This window comes from Cuculus canorus, chromosome W, assembly GCF_017976375.1.
Source record: "Cuculus canorus isolate bCucCan1 chromosome W, bCucCan1.pri, whole genome shotgun sequence".
Classification (NCBI taxonomy): domain Eukaryota; kingdom Metazoa; phylum Chordata; class Aves; order Cuculiformes; family Cuculidae; genus Cuculus; species Cuculus canorus.
This window is the reverse complement of record NC_071440.1, coordinates 12,101,323-12,118,573: the sequence shown is the minus strand read 5'-3', so window position 1 is coordinate 12,118,573 and position 17,251 is coordinate 12,101,323.

Below are 17,251 nucleotides of genomic sequence, written 5' to 3'. Positions count from 1 at the left end.
ATGCCTTGCCACTGCCTCTCCTAACAATCCGTTTTCTACATGTCTTGTAGGTATCCCACTGGATGCAAAGAATATGTTAAAAACATTGGGTTCATTATATTCTTGTGTTAACAAAATGCATGAATGTATGGACATGTGGAATGTATGGGCAGACCGTTTACCTCAGATGCAATTAGAACCTCAAGAACTGGATATTTTAGGATCAGTTAAGGCTGATGCATGTATAATCTTCAATTGTAAAGGGAGAGACCCTTCCAATGCAGTTATCGTGAATGCTACTCACCCGGTCTTTAAAAATCAAACAATGTGGTGTAATTATACCACGAAAGCAACCTTAGCAAAACCATACAAAAGACCACTGCAACTGCCACCAGGGATGTTTTTCATCTGCGGAGATCGAGCGTGGCCAGGTATACCTTCTCACGCTTGTGGAGGACCTTGCACCCTAGGCAGACTAACATTATTAACACCTAATACATCTATGATTTTAAAACATCGCCCTTCTCACCGAATAGAACGCGGACTGCAGGCCTATACCCCTGGGTGTGATGACAAGGCAGAATTTTGGTCTTTTGGTAAACGCTTTGCCACTTCCTTCTTTATACCTGGAGGTGCAGCTGCAAAAGCACTCTCAACCCTGGATAAGCTTGGTTGTTGGTTAGCCAAACAAACGAATGCTACTAGCATTGCACTTTCTGGGCTTTTATTAGATGTAGATAGTGTGCAACATGCTACTTTGCAGAATAGAGCTGCGATAGATTTTTTGCTTTTAGCACAGGGACATGGTTGTAAAGATTTTGAAGGTATGTGTTGCATGAATCTCTCTGACCACTCGGAATCTATTCATGCGAGCATTCAACAGCTTAAAGCTGGAGTCTCCAAATTACAACAAGATGATAGTTGGGATTGGTTAGATAAACTCTTCAAAGGATGGGGACTTTCAGGGTGGTTGAGAAGCTTTGTGAAAATGGTTGTATATGCTTTAGGCGTTTTTATTCTATTATTGCTTTTATTGCCATGTTTATTATACTGCCTGCGAAAGTTAGTAGCGCGATCTGTGAAAGGGATTCTTGTTGTACAACAGGAAGGGGGAGATGTAGCACAGGGCCTGACAGGTTGTGGAAAAAGCACAGAAGGTTTGTTTAAGGGGGATGTGCTGGAACTCGTCGGACACAGACCCTGGAAGGATTAAGATAAGGACCTGGACGCGTAGGCAGTCTCTAGTCTCTCGTTATTTATGCCCTTGAACATTGTTGTTGTAGAACAGTAGGATTTAGATAAAGAGGTACAAAGAATCACAAGAATGTATCTTAAGGAGGAGTTGTCCTTTAACGATGTAACCAATAATGAGCTCACCTTTTGCAATATGTATGAACCTTAATTAGTTGTAACAAGTAGTATAAATATGTGTTAGCTGCACAATAAAGTGGAACACCTGCTTGCATCAAGCCGAGTCCCGTCTCTCCATCGTGGCACATCCCCTCTAAAAAAAAGAGAAGCACATTATTGGCACTAAATAAGTTACTTCAAATTCCTTTGGAAAATAGAGACTAAATTCACACTTAAGTAAAATAAACAAAGTAGATCTTCTTCAGAAACCCTATTTCTCTTTAAGAATATTTATTTACTTAATAGCAATTATTATTATTTTAAAATATTTACTCCTTAACCTAAAGGAGAATAAAATTTCTCTAAACAGTCATTGCAGTTTTATACAATCTATGGTCAAAATCTCTACTACTGTCAATGACCTAAAGTATTATTATCATTATTAATTATATTATTGTGAAGGATATTATGCAGGTGCAAGCACTCAGACTAAGTTGTAGATTTTCACTCAGTTGTAGAGCTTTGTTTCAGCCTTGCAGCTGTCATGACTCTTGAAGTGAAACACGAAAGTTCATTCCTTTGAAAGATAAACCTCAGTTTAGAGCACAGAACAGAACAATTCTGGCTTAAATTAGACAATATAAACAACAGAGAATATAGGAGATAATCTCCATGTTTGGGAAATAAAATCAGAAAAAAAATACCATTATGATCTTCCATTAATATTTGCTTTTAATGTTACAACTCTTTTAATGATCATTTTTGTACTCCCCTCTCTAGGCTTTTCACATGAAAAAATAAAAATAAGGAGCTTGTACTTTAATGTCTTGGCAGTATGCTTGTCACAGATTAAAAGAAAGATGTAAGTGAATGGTTTCCTATGATAGCTCTCTCTCACAGTATTGTGCCACGTCTAGCAGTGTGAAAAATAAAATAAATAAAAACTTGTATGTTAGGGAAGAAAAAAAACCAAAGAAGGTTTATAGTACAGAATACAAGAAAAGGTGACATTTGGTGAAAAAAAATTGCAGGGTTAGATTCCAAATTGACTTCCATAGAAAAATTACTCCTATCTGATGAGGAAACTACTTTTACTTTTATAGGAAATCTAAAACAGTATTAGGACTGAAACTGAAATCAGTATGTCAACAATCAAACCAAAAAGCACTGTTCAAGAAACTTCATATAGCACAGCACTTTGACATTAATATGTCCAGAGTGCCTGGTTTTAATCGCCTGATACAAGAAGCAAACTGGCTGTTTAAAAATATTTTTGTTTTAAAGTTGCAGGCATTGCAAGATCATGCAGAAGTGACTTTTCTTTCTCTCTTTTTTTTTTTTTTTCAAATAGCTATACTCACATTATTATTATTAAAAGAAACCAAGCCAAAACACTCAGCTATTCCACAGACACACATCTGTTTTATTAGAGCACAGTTTTAATTGTCCTTTAGGAAAATTGACCTCCAAATTTTTGTGGAAGCAACATACAATGGCATTTTTCCACTCAAATAAAACTCTTTTTATGGTCAAATTAATCTGAATAGAAACATTGCTTTAACAGTTAGTCAACTTTTAAATGTTATTGGAGCTTAGGATTAAACATCTTGGACTGAATCACTTTCTCCCTAAGAGAAGAGCCCCATCATTAACCCAAAACACTGATAAGCTTGAAAAAAAATTAGTCTCAAAAATGCATTAATACTGAGTCTAAGAAGAAATATCATACATCCTCTCTTATGGAAAATAAATCTCCAAATATATTTTATTCAGAACAGAAAAAGTACACAACTAAAGATATATAAAGGATTAAAAGCCATGGAAGACTTAGTTCCAAAATGATGATATGAAGCAAAACTTAAAAAAACCCCCATTCATTTACTAGTTGTTAAGACATAATTTTAGCATTTAAATTAGTTAGGAAAAAAATATATTAAAGACCTACTATTTACATTAGAAATTTACATTGAATTTGTGTAAGTGAGAAAGAAATGAAAACAGCTTCAATTTAATGGCAGCGAGTTGTTTGGAGCACATTTCACTCATTGCTTGTGCCAGCTTCTTTCAGTCCTGATCTTCAAAACATCTTTTTGACAAATTGAGGGACTATACAAAGCAAAGGCTGGCAGCTGCATCTTTGGTGGCATATGTTTGATTGGTTGAGTATTCAGGCAGGGAACAAGATGAGATTACAAAGCATATCATTTGAACCATTTGGTGCAGTGCTCAGTGGATGAATTGGGGACTGAAAAGGAATGAGAATTGAATCACTTTCTCCCTAAGAAGAGCCCCATCATTAAAACAAAACAACCCCAACTCCCCCATTAATCTCAACTTCTTTAGAAGTACACAAAATTTGTTTATGTATCAGGAATTACTGTTGGACCTATTCAGATACAGCCTGTAGGATCTACTTCTCCTTCCTCACAGTCATGAGTTTGGTACACTTCAGTTGTTTAGACTCAATCCTATTCATGCACTATTCTGTCAGCAAAAAATCTCAAAAGATCAGAAAATACAAAATATTTTTACTGTTAATCCAGTTGTACCCAAAGCCTCTCATGGAATAAAATGACAATATGGTAGACAAATATTCTATGTACTTCATTTGAACAGCTTTCTAAAAATTGTTCTATACATTTACTTTCTAGGTACAATGTCATGTTAACTTTACCTTATGAGCCTTTGCAAAATTTGCTTATGGCCCTAGGATAAATTCTATTTTTGACTTGAAAACACAAATAAGATCTATTTCCAGTTTAGAGTCCAATAAGAACTTTAAAATTAAATGAAGGGAGTTACTGGAAAGAAATATTGATCTTGAAAATACCAATAACCTCTTGTGGGATTATAAGTAGTCAGCTTTCAATTCCAAATGATTCATTTTAAATCTCAAAACATAATTCAGAATTTAATTAAATGCTACTACAACAATTGAAATAAACTGTTTTAAAATTTTTTTTCATATATACTTTAAAATAAAATACCATCACAGGAGCTACTTCATTTGTGCTGTGCTAAGCAAGATTAGACTCCAGTCTAGGATTTTTCAAAACTCTGGGATGAAAAAAACTTCTTAAAGGATGCTCAGATAGTATTTCTCCCTGAAATGAATCTTTGTTGGATCAAATATAGTCTTTGCATTTGTCTGCTGTTGCTAAAGCTGGAGTGTTTTATCAGTGGTATTGCTATCAATAATATTTGTAATGTACAAAACAAGAATAGTTTTCTGTTTTCCTTTGGCACAAGAAATGAAGTGGTTTATTGCAATATGTGTTCCTAGTGTATATGCCAAGTAGTGCCTGCTTTTCTTATTGATGCTGATCATTTCTCAGAGACTGCTGCATGAAATGGCAGATAGTAAGAATGGTAACCGATGTGCAATTGTTTGTTCATAATTATGCTTGCAGCAATACATTCCCTCAGTCTTGTGGAGTCCTAAACATTAGTCTTTTTTTGTGATTTCAAATTTGGTGCTTAACTTGCAAAAGTTACTATGTTTCTTACTTCTACAATATGTAAAGCAAGCAAACAAAAAATATTAAAGCAGTGGTTGTCTCTGTCCTCTCTCTCAGACAGAGAGAAGGAAAGGAAAACCCTCCCCCATCCTGATCGTTCCCTCTACGCAATTTTAATTCCCAGCGTTACCTAACCAGTAATGCAGGAGGAAAGAAATGTCCACGAAAGAAAAGCATCATACTTGGTTAGCTAATGAAATAATTTGAAGAATCCATATAATAAATAATCACACTTTCTGTTGTCCCTTACCATACACACCAATTTATTTCCAATGTCCACAAGTAAATGTCCACAGGTCCTACAAGTAAATGTATACTTCTCCAAATATTGCACAAGCACATGCAAGCACACACTAGATAAAACTAAGGAGAAAAAACATTTTTACATTCTAAAGTTAGGGAGTGTGTTTTTAAAACAGCAATGGAACCTACCAGTGAGATCAGAGCACTCCCTCTACTGATAGATATAATTTTTGTTGGGGATAAATTATTCTGGAGGTTTAAACTTGAGGAAGTAGAATATTGCCTGTGCTGGCTTCCACAACCAATGATGCTATGAAAGTTTAGACACACAAAGGCATCATCTGTGCTCAGACCTTTTCACAACTGCCCATCATCAGACGTTTCAATTTGTGCTATACTAAAACCACAAAATTAATGTTTCCTAATAGACTTAGAACTTCAAGAAAAATGTCAATTAATTGTCTTTTTTTTTGTTTACAATGACTTTTGTTGTCAAAACATGACCATATGAAAGTGCCCAAAGGACGTCTAAATTTCACTGTGGAAAATGGTAAAACTCTGCAACACAGGTAATGCAGGAATGACTGATGAGACGGACTCCAGTGAGGTGGTAAATGGAGATGTTTATTAACAAGCTACACGTTATTTTATAGTCTTGCTAAAGCTATCATGCTAAGAACATCAAAACTCTGTTATAAAACTCTTGTTTACCATATATGTTATAATATTATTGGCTAATGCTAGTTTTGCACAAGGTGACCACATACCCTGTTTTTCTAAATTCTTGTTTTCTTCTTTTTGCTGGCTTAGCTTCAACTTGCCTGTGTTACAACTGCTTATCGTATTGCTTTCCTCCCTAGAAGGTCAGACCAAGGACATGTTCTTTCCCTTAAGTTAGTGATGTGTTAAACAGCTCTGTCCTACTATTGCTGAGCCCTGCATCTCCCCCTTCTTTTAATTCTATTAGCCAAGCTCGCTTAAATGTGTTGCTAATCATATTGTGCAAGCATCGCAATATACATGGCAAAATTAACAGTGCTAATAATATAATCGCTAAAATCACACAAAGTCCTTTAATCAGCTCTCTTAACCATGCTGGGAGTCCTAGACTCCCGAGCCATTTTCCCAAGCCAATGTTACTATGTTTCAATTTTGATGTCAGTGATTTTAATTCCTGTAATTGCCTAAATATCGACTAAGAATGATCAGACAAATTCATACAGCACATATCCTTGATGTCTTCACATCCATGTCCTTGTGCCAATAGTAAAAAATCTATGGCTGCCCTATTCTGCAAGGTTGCACGGCAAACAGAATATAAGTCCATTAAAAGAATCTGTAGTTTTGTAGATGTGGCATTATTTTGCTTTGCTAGTCAACACCCCAATTTGTTAAGTTGGCCTAAAGCTCTGCCAGCGGCCACTCCTGGTGCTAGTAAACTTGTGATTACAATTTTGTCCAAATCCCCAAATTTAGGTCATCCTTGCAGTCTCTGCTGTATACATGTGTACTTCGTTTCGAGCGATGCTGTTTTGCTGTGTTTAAAATCATTGAATTGTTGGGTGATAGCAATGTCAATCTACCTAGGGTACAAGGTCCCCCACAGGTGTTAGAAGGTATACCTGGTCATGCTCGATCTCCACAAATAAAAAATACCCCTGGTGGTAGTTTTAATGGGTTTTTTATGGGGCTTAGCAAGAAACCCTTTGGTTGTATAATTGTACCATGCTGTCTTCATTCTGAAAGACAGAGTGTGTGGCATTTACTATAATTGCATTGGAGGAATTTCTTCCTGCGCAATTGAAGATTATACATGCATCAGCTTTGACTGACCCCAAAATATCCAATTCTTGAGGTTCTAAATACATCTTGGGTAAATAATCTGCCCACATGTTCCACATATCTACACATCCTTTTATCATGTTTTCAGGCTTTAGGAGCCTACAGATATCGGGAGGACCATCGCACTCCCAGTCACAGATCTTTTTTGATCCCACTGTTCACGGCCACTTTTCCATATCTAGTGGGACTCCTACAAGGCATGTTTGAAAAGGGTTATTGGATGTCAGCATGGATAGACATAGTGAACTACTATTAGTGGCATTCACCAGGGTAACCCATACATTTGGTCTCTGAGAAACTGAAATATAATCACTAAAACTACACATAACAAGGTTAAAAACAAATAAACACAAAAACTATAAAATCTTCATGTTGGAAGGTCCTTTGAAGGTTGCTGATAAACTTGATCTTTCTTCAACCATGGTCGGACTGCTCGCGCTGGTAACCAACACAGACCGTCTCCTGTTAAAACACAAGCATATCCCCTTCCCCATATAATTAAATCATAAGGACCTTCCCATTGCTGTGTTTGAATATTTTTTACCATTACTTTTGCGCCTGTTCCTTTTTCGACGCTGTTACTTTCTGAGCTGTTAAAATGGGTTACGACAGGTGGTACTTCATACAGCCCTAAATTTAAATGATTTATTACATAAAGTGCTTTCTGAAGTTGTTCTTGTGGAGTTAGGCCCAGTTCCCCCTCTTTCAATTTCTGAACATAAGTTTTTAAAGTTTGATGTGAGTGTTCCACTATAGCTTGACCTGTAAGTTTATGTGGGATTCCTGTAACGTGTGATACATCCCACAACTTAAAAAAAATGTCTGTGTTTTTGCTGACATAGGCTGGGCCATTATCTGTTTTGATGGTTGTTGGAATCCCCATAACTGCAAAAGCTGCTCCGAAGTGTGCTTGCACATACCTGCCCTTTTCTCCTACATGGGCCGTAGCCCACATCATGTGAGAATAGGTGTCAATGGAGACATGTACATATTTGAGTCTCCCAACGCTTGGGAAATGTGTAACATCGGTTTGCCAAGTCTGTTGTGGTCTGAGATCCCTTGGGTTAACTGAGCTATTAGATAAGGAGTGAGAAGGTCGACAGTCTGCGCATGTTTGAATTATGTGTTTGGCTATATCTCTAGAAATACTGAATTGTCTTGCTAATGCTCGTGCCAATTGATGAAAAAAGGAATGAGATAGCTGTGCCTGTTGAATAACATCTGGCACTGGAGGTATATGTGTAGGGAATGTCAGCACATCGTTCCCTAATTTGTCCTCTCTTGCATTCCCTTCCGATAAAAACCCTGGTATTTTTGCATGACTTCGGATATGTAAAATACAATAAGGGTGTTTTCTATTTGAAACCAGTATCCATAGCTTTTTCAGTTGATAAAGCAGTGCTTCTGATGCTACATGTTTTAGATATGCTTTTTCTATTCTGCCAACCAGACCAACGACATACTGAGAATCAGCTATAACATTTAGCTAATATAATATTGGCCTGGCCATAGCGGAAATGCCAAGTTAACTGCAGCGAGTTCAACCATTTGGGAGGAGCCCTCTAAAGCATTTACCATCTGTTTCCAAGAACCATCCTGATACCATACCACTATCGCCTTCCCGGTTCTTCCTGATCCATCAGTGGAGGCTACCTTGCCCATTACAGGTTTATCACTATAAAGGGGATTTTGTGTGATTTGCACTTCCTGGTGAAGGGTAAAGAGTTTATGAGAGGGCAAATGATTATCAATTCGTCCTGAAAATCCAATCAACGCTGTCTGCAATTCCACACTATTCTGGAGGCACCATTGTAAATAATCTGTAGTTATGGGTAAATAGATTGTTTGTGGTTCCTGTCCTGCTAACTCTATTGCTCGCGTTCGGCCCTTTTTGACAAGAGCTGCAAACATCTCAATAACAGTGACAAGGGTTTTTAGGGGTTGATAGCCATTCGATTAACAAAAGTGGATCTGAAGCAGTAGTGTCCCATTGTCCCAAAATGCCTATGGGTTGTGATTTTTGATTGCAAACATAAATTTGCAACCGTAACCTGGGATCGCGTCAATGGGTCTGGGTGTCAGAGATAGGTTCCTCAATGAGCTGGAGAGCATGCTGTGCCTCAGGGGTGAGAAACTGGGGTGCATGGATATCGGTAGAACCCTTCAATAATTCAAATAAGGGCTGCATCATGTCATTTGTAATTCCCACTAAGTTACGGACCCAATTGATGTTTCCTACTAAATGTTGAATGTCATTTAATGTTTGGATGTTAGTATTTAATTGGATCTGTTGTGGTTGCACAGTTTGTTGCAGAATAAGGCTTCCCAGATACTTCCATGGAGCTTCTCGCTGATTTTTTTCTGGTGCAATTTGTAATCCTTGAGACTCCAAGCAGGTTTGTAGATCCATTAAAATGTCGCCCATTGTGTCTGGATTTTGTCCTGCAATTAATATATCATCCATATAATGATAACAATACAGGTGTGGATATTTATTGCGAAAAGGTTGTAAAGCTGCAACCATGTAAGTTGGACAAATCGTAGGTGAGTTTTTCATTCCCTGCGGTAATACCATCCATTGATATCTCTTTTGCAGCTCCGACCTGTTAACGGTGGGAATAGAAAATGCAAATCTTTTGCTGTCTTCTGGGTCAAGTGGAATTGTAAAAAAACAGTCTTTCAAGTCAACTATTAAAATATCCCAATTTCGTGGGATCATATTTGGAGAGGAGAGTCCAGGTTGTAGTGCTCCCATATCTTCTAAGATGTCATTAACAGCGCGGACATCATGCAATAAACTCCATTTTCCACTTTTCTTCCTTATTACAAACACTGGCATGTTCCAGGGGCTTGTCGAGGGGACTATATGTTTTTGTGCCAGTTGGTCACACACTAACTGTTCCAAGGTGGCCATCTTTTCCACTGTCAGGGGCCATTGATCTACCCATACTGGCTTGTTAGTTGTCCATGTGAGTTGCAGGGTTAGCCACCCTCCAACGGCCCCTATACAAAATTTTCTGGTGAGGATATGGTGTTTTGACACTGGCTCAACACATCCCGTCCTAAAAGGTTCATAGGTATCCTGGTGATATATGGTCAAAAAGACAATACCCCACCTTTGTTGGTCTGGTTTTGCACCATGAGGGTGCTTTGCAGAGTATGAGATGATCCTCCCACACCAATGAGATTCACAGCAGGGGATGTAGCCGGCCATGAAGCCGGCCAGTCACTTGGGATATGACTGACACATCAGCACCTGTGTCGATAAGGAATCGCAGTTTCCAGTGGTTTGGTCTTTCAGTGGGATGGATTATGGTCACATCCATCATTGGCTTTTCTTGATCGATTTTCCCAGTCCAAAAAATCTTGGGTTGTCCTGTTGATCCAAAACCTCCGGTGTTTCATTGCTTCTGCTGCGTAGTGGGGACAATAGCCCTAAATAAAATCAATTGAGCTCTTTTTGTTCCTGCTGGGATAGTGATGGGTGGAGAAGGGGTCCATGCCATGGCAGTGATTTGTCCTGTATAATCAGCATCAATCACTTCAGGTAAGATAAATAGTCCCTTTACGGTTACACTTGATCTCCCCAAAATTAAGGCACTGAGTCCATCGCCTAGAGGCCCTTCACAGGAAAGAAGGAGCTTGTGAACTTTAGTGGTCCACATAATTTCCTCCTTTACTGTGGCGAGGTCCAATCCAGCACTCCCAATTGTTGCGGTTCTAAGGGTGGACACTGTGCCGTCATGGTTTGCACGCTGATGAGACGGACATCTTTGAAGATGGCATTTGTGTCCTCACGCGCCACCCCCCACACTCACTCAAATGGATGTTTAAAGGCTGTCCCGCTGCTGTGGTTTTGGATCGGCACTGACTGGCCCAATGATATCCTTTTTTGCACCGTGGGCAATTCGAAGGGGGACGTGGACTAAGTTGCCAGGCCTTTTGGCTTTTTGGACTGTGATTGGCAAAATGTCCCCCGCAACAGAAACAGATTTCATCGCCTGCTGGCCTTAAGGCAGCCGCAAAAGCAGCAGCCATAGCTTGCATGTTATGTGAAATTGATCCAACCTTATTGGCTGCTTCTATATATTGAACAAGTGAAGTGTTCTGAGGGAGTGTTAATAAAACTCGCTTGCAATCGGGATTAGCATTTTCTAGGGCTAACTTCAAAATCAGGGCATCTTTTGCTTCAACGTTATCTACTTGTTTATCCAGGGCTTCCCGAAGTTGACCAATAAACACTATATAAGGTTCATTGCGACCCTGCACTATTTTTGTAAAAGACTGAGTAGGTTTTGACCCATCCGGTAATGTTTTATATGGCCTGGCCACCAAATTCCATAGATTGGTGCAAGATTTCAGGTGCCAGTCTTGCCTGCAGCTGTGGGTCCGTCAGAGGAGGAATGCCTATTAATTGTGGGAGACCTGCGGCATAACAGGGATCGCTAGATTGCCGATCCAGATTTTGTAAAGCAGCGTGTTCACATAACATGGTCCATTTTTGATCCCATAATAGTTTTTGCGTTGGGGTTAATATCATCGTAGCTATCTGTTTGCTATTAAAAGGAGTAAGTAACTGACTGGTAAGAACAGTGTCCAGCAAAGATCGTGCATATGGGGAGGATAGCCCCCATGTCGTGACTGTCTTCCTCAATTCCTTAATCATATCCCAATTAAAAGGAGCCCACTCATTCGGTACATTAGAGCGGACCAACACTGGGAAGGCGGAGGGTATTACTTGACCCTCTGCTGCGGCTTCCCTCTGTATTTTGTGCCAGTCTTTTAAAGGGTCCCCGAACAAGTGATCAAAATTTTCCATCAGGGACAACTCTGATGGTGCCGGCACTTCTGGCTGGGGTGGCACCAAACTGGTTTGTAATTTTTGAGGACTCTCCGAGAGGTCAATTAGCGGTTGTTCATGTTGTTCGGGCTCATCTGGATCATCGAGAGCTCCGCTACTGCCTGCGGGCTGGTAGGTACTGCTCCCAGCTTCCTCTTGGGAGGCGTTAACCTGGGTAACGATAGTTTTTTCCACTTTCTATGCAGTAATAGCTTCCTTTATTAAATGCCACGTTGTCATGATGGTGGTGGCATTAGAATCGCCGTGAGAGGCAGCTTCCCATATTATTTTTCCTGCTTCCTCACATGCTTTGGGATCAAAACCGAGAGTGGTGTCTGTTGGGGCTCCATTATTACGGAGCCACTTAAACAGGATACATACTTTAGTCTCATCATATTTCACCCCCCTTTTTAAGAGGAGTTGGAGCAGGAGTTTTGCGATTACCTCTTGTTCTGATGATGCCCCCTGCCCCATGACTGTCCGACTCCTCACCTTTTATTATAGGTGATGTCCCGGGGTTTGGAGAACCGCAGTCCAGCTGACGATTCTGAATTGAGTCGGGGTTCCTGCCGGCTGCTCAGAGCAGTTGTAGCCCTCAATAGCCACACGATGGTGATATCACGTCGGGGTCACCATTTGCAGGAATGACTGATGAGGTGGACTCCAGTGAGGTGGTTAATGGAGACGTTTATTAACAAGCTACACGTTATTTTATAGTCTTGCTAAAGCTATCACGCTAAGAACATCAAAACTCTACTGGTATAAAACTATTGTTTACCATATGTGTTATGATATGATTGGCTAATGCTAGTTTTGCACAAGGTGACCACATACCCTGTTTTTCTAAATTCTTGTTTTCTTCTTTTTGCTGGCTTAGCTTCAACTTGCCTGTGTTACAACTGCTTATCATATTGTTTTCCTCCCTAGAAGGTTAGCCCAAGGACATATTCTTTCCCTTAAGTTAGTGATGTGTTAAACAGCTCTGTCCTACTGTCGCTGAGCCCTGCAAGGTAATTTTAGAGGTTATGTTGGCTTTCAAATCCAAATTAACAAACAAAAGCCCAAAACCCAACTTGTAGCGCTCATGCAAAGTTCCGCGGTTGTTCCAGCAGCTTGCCAGAAGCATTCTTAAAACATTTCCAGTGTTGTTGGTGAGATGTGACACAAACTTTGCTTTCTGTTTCAAAAGACATTTGTCCAGTAAGTTTTTTTTCATCTAGCACTCTTTCAAATGTTGAACATCTTTATCAGAATGATTGTCTTCTGGTCAGCAGTAAGAGAAACTGCTGTGCCTTTTCCTCACCGGCACTTTGCTGTAACTACTTGGGACAGCTGCCTTTCCCAGCAGCAATTCCTTATGTGAACAATGGCAGAGAATTCCACTGTAACCTCTGCTAGCCTTTGTATTGACAAGCTGATTAGCACACAGCTTCTGTCAAGGAGTGTGTGATCAGCCCAGAAGACAGATTTCCCTAAAGATGTAGACAGCTGATTTCTACAAGCTTAGCAGAGCATAGCACCCAAGAGCTGAAATGTGCATGAAGTATGTTGAATAGTAAAAATCTGTGTTTCCCTAGGAATGTTGGTGAATAGCAAATCACATGAATTTACTCCATACTCCATTACCTGTAAAAATAATTATGTGTACATAGTAATAATAACAACTGTCTAGTCCAGTAAATATTCAATCTTTCCTCCAAACGCTATTGCTCAACTACTTTTTAGTGGACTTATATTAATTAAAATAATCCCTCCTCATTCACAGTCAGAAAAATCAGACCAAGAATATTTTTTTTTTTACAAATGTAGGGATTGAGACATGAATCTGATAAGTTGCAAAATGCAAGGGAAACAATTAACAGTATAATTTAATTCAATTGGCATCTATGTACATAACATTGAGGCAAAGAAAAAAAAATGTAAGGTGATTTCCAGAGGGAATTAAAAAAAATATCCTACAATGTCAATCACCGGATTTTTAAGAATAGCGAACAAATTTTGTGTTTGCTTTACTGAATTACAATTTCTTTTAAGCTACATTTCTTTTTATATGTACTTTTCTTGGTTTATGAAGTATTTAGTTATGTACTGTGCAGCGTTATGGTTAAAAACAATGAGTATAATCACCATAAAATATGTTTAAGAGTTATTTTTAATCTAATAAATAGATAGATGTGAAAATTGAAGCATGTAAGGTGTCATCATTCATCTAGAGCGTCCTGGCAGATTAATTAGAAATCCATTTTCAGCATGTTATTGTTGTTGTTAGCTTTGAAGTACAAATAAAATAACTGCCAGTAAAATTACAGATGACAGATATTGGTAAGATTCTAAATCTGCAGAGAAATGCTGCTTAAAAAAGCAGCTCACTTTTATCGTCATCAATTCCAGATGTTTTTCAGATAGCCCTGCTATCCCATGGAGCCAATTCGAGGGCAGAACCTTTCTATCCTGTGTAACACACAGATAAAATCCTTCAGCACTCTCAATTTCCACCAGAGACCAGCAGCTTAATTTGATCTCTGGCTACAATGTCACTTTTGAACAATGAAGGCCAGCAGGAGTTTTAAGCATTTTGTATAAAGCTGAACTGAGCAGAACACAAATATATACTGCAAAAATATTTTGAAGCTTTAAACAGGTAAGTGGTTTTATCATGAACCATAAATGACACTGTGGGAACTTTTCAAATGGATTTCCTACTAAAATCTCTTTCTCCTGTTTTCTGTGTGCAAGTTAGTGTACCAAGAGAATACAGAGACTTTTGATCAATCAACAAGACCACCTTGACCAATGGCCTTCAAAACTTTCATCATTGCCCCCTTCACTTCCACAGGGCTAATTCTATAATACAGTAATTACTGACAAAATTGAGAGAAGCCTGCCAATAATTTGGAGCCAGTATTTTATCATTTTATCATTGTTGTATATACATAGTACACAGCCACACATACACAAACATATATAACAGGTTTAAGAATACCTTAAATTTGCATTTGGCAAAGTACAGACAGTAGATGTCTCTTGCTGGGTCTCTTGCTAGGTCTCTCTGGCCCTCTCTAAAAAGTAACTTCTCCAGCAAGTCATAACACTTTTAAAAGGTGGATGGGAGAAAAAGGTCATTTTGCAAAAAAGCATTAAAGTGACGTCCCTTGAACAAGAACCAGACATTAAGGAGATTCCAGGACTATGGAAACAGATGCAGTATTTAACCAGTGAAATAAAATAAAAATTTAATTTCACCATATTTGGGGCTACTGATAGTTTTTTAAACTATCTCATGCCTCATTTGCTATAAGAGTTATTCAATCTCAGTAAAGCATCAAAAAAGAAATAAAAATAATCAATTTTATGGGAGAGTGCCAGAATAATTTGATTTAACTACTTTGTTCCTGGCTATTTTTCCCTTTTTTTGGTTGATCACTTTTATAATGACTAGCCAGCCAGCTTTGGACCTGCAGGTATTTCAGTAACAACATACTCTGATTAAAGCAATTTTCATGCTTTGCGGATAGAGGGAAATAAAAGGAAAATCCACCACATAAAGCCTCTAGACTGTTTGAGAACACTAACAGTAATACAATTTCCTGGACTGCTTTTTCAGAAGTGCCAAATTCACAGTCCAATGTCAGATAATAGCCCCAGAAAAATTAATTCAATTGTGAAAGATAATATTTTTCCCCAATAAAATTTTAAAAGGATAATAATTCAATTCCTCATAGAGCCTGAGCAAATGAACTACTAAGTTCAGTTGGTTTATTTCATAGATCCTTGAGGAGGAAAGACATACAAGAAAAGTTCAACTTTTAATTCAAGGCATTAAAACCAGTCTTAGGACTTGAGTTTAGCCTTGTAGGTCAGTGCACAGAAAAAGATTATCTAAGCACTTTATTCATTGTCCTAGTGTAGCCCTTAGCTGGCAGCTAAACAGTGGCTGTCTAGCCATTCTCTCACTTGCCCTCCATTAGGGGAAGGGAAACCTTGTGGGCTGAAATAAAACAATTTTAATAAAACAATTAAAAAGTAATAATGTTAATGTTAATATTAGTTTTAATAATGAACCAAATATACCAAATAATATTTAGTCATCCTCAAAAAACATTGCAGAACTCATGCTCCAAACAGTGACAGTGGACACAGTGCACACAGCAGTTTTGGCATGCTTGGAAGCTAAAGCCAGAGATCACCAGGCACTGGAAGCAGGAGCATCAGGAACAAGGGATAGCAGGGCAGAAGGAACCAGAGAAGGAGCTGAAGGTTGAGAGAGCTTATCTTCAGAAACTTTCCCATTTTTTATTGAGTGTGACATTTTTAGTATGGAATATTTTCTTTGGCCAATTCTGATATTATGGTCGAAGTTGCCTTTAATTTTTAATTCTTCAAAGTATCAACTTCTTGGATGGAATAACAGCTCTAGATTGGTAATTTACATAGTTTAAGCAGGGCAGTCTCTAGACTTTAAATCAGTAGAATTAGCACATTGTCTGCTTTTATAAAGACTTAATTTTATAGAGACTTAATAAAGTCTGCTTAAATATGTTATGTCTGCTTTCATTGTGAAGTGCACAGTGTGAATTGGAAACGGCATTAGTATAGAATAAACATTTGTTATTAGAATATGCTCAGGAAAGCTCTGCTATATAATTGGAAACGTTCACTAATAGAAGCTAAAGGGAAGCTGCTAGCACCGAATATCACTGCTTGTTAGTTCCTTCTCCTGGTAGTGCTATCAGTGCAATCTGCAAATCGCTAATAGAACAACGCTGTAGTATAGTTCTTCATTTGAGTCTCTCCCGTTGCTCAGATAACCCTGTCTTTGCATTTTCCACAGAGAAGCTGCAGCCTCTGAAAGCTGCTGCTTGTTAGTTACTTCTCTGGTAGCACTCTACAAAGTACACGGTGCGAATAGGAAACTGCTTTCGTATAGATTGGTCATCTGCAATTTGTACATGCTCAGGAAACCTCTGCTGTAAAACTGGAAAACTTAACCAAGAGCAGCTAAAGGGAGGCTGCTAGCACCGAATGGTGCTGCTTGTTAGTTCCTCGTCTCAGTAACGTTTTCATTGCAAACTGCAAATCATTAATAGAACAATGCTGTATTATGATTTCTTCATCTGTGTCTCTCTGTTGCACAGCAAAGCGTACCTGCATTTTTGCCACAGGGAAGCTGCTGCCACTGAATGCTGCTGCTTGTTAGTTACTTCTCTGGTAGCACTTTCACTGCAAAGTATACAGTGTGAATAGGAAACTGCTTTAGTATAGATTGATCATCCGTGATTTGAACATGCTCAGGAAGCCTCTGCTGTATAATTGGAAATCTTCACCAAGAGCAACTAAAGGGAAGATGCTAGCACTGAGTGCTTCTGCTTGTTTGTCACTTCTCTGGTAGTGCTTTAGTGCAAAGTGCACAGTGCAAATAGGAAACTGCTTTAGTATAGAATATAATGCTGTATAATTCACTAATAGAAGCTAAAGGTAA